General features: G+C 44.7%; 1 protein-coding gene across 1 annotated transcript in view; it reads right to left on the bottom strand.

Annotated features, from left to right (window-relative positions):
• Positions 1-552, bottom strand: part of LOC108785511 (urokinase plasminogen activator surface receptor-like) — a 7422-nt gene that overhangs the window by 3989 nt on the left and 2881 nt on the right. The window lies entirely within an intron of this gene.

The following is a 552-nucleotide window of genomic DNA, read 5'->3' as shown; positions in this document are numbered from 1 at the left end:
CAAAGAGTCAGAAGAGAAGCAGGGTGGTGGGTGGGGGGGCGGGGGTGGGCAGACTGTATGGTTTAGTAGCTACGGCGTAACTACAGGAGGGCTGGAAACAACAACAACATTTTCCAGGGACATTTTGCTGCTGGGGCAATACACAGGCTGTACAGGCATTATAAATGATTGTATATATTTTAGGAATAGTTCCATACAAATATTTAGAAACACTCTTTAGTTAAAGCTAAACCTCAGTCAAACAGCTAAATGCACTGATGAAATATATATATATATACTATATTACCAAAAGTATTGGGACGCCGGCCTTTACACGTACATGAACTTTAATGGCATCCCAGTCTTAGTCCGTAGGGTTCAATATTGAGTTGGCCCGCCCTTTGCAGCTATAACGGCTTCAACTCTTCTGGGAAGGTGTCCACAAGGTTTAGGAGTGTGTCTATGGGAATGTTGGACCATTTGTGAGGTCAGGTACTGATGTTGGAGGAGAAGGCCGGGTTCGCAGTCTCCACTCTAATTCATCCCAAAGGTGTTCTATGGGGTTGAGGTCAG

Source organism: Nanorana parkeri, unplaced genomic scaffold (assembly GCF_000935625.1).
Source record: "Nanorana parkeri isolate BGI_ZX_2015 unplaced genomic scaffold, ASM93562v1 scaffold166, whole genome shotgun sequence".
In the NCBI taxonomy this organism is placed as follows: Eukaryota; Metazoa; Chordata; class Amphibia; order Anura; family Dicroglossidae; genus Nanorana; species Nanorana parkeri.
Note: the sequence above shows the minus strand (reverse complement) of the source record. Positions and strands in the feature narration are given on the sequence as shown.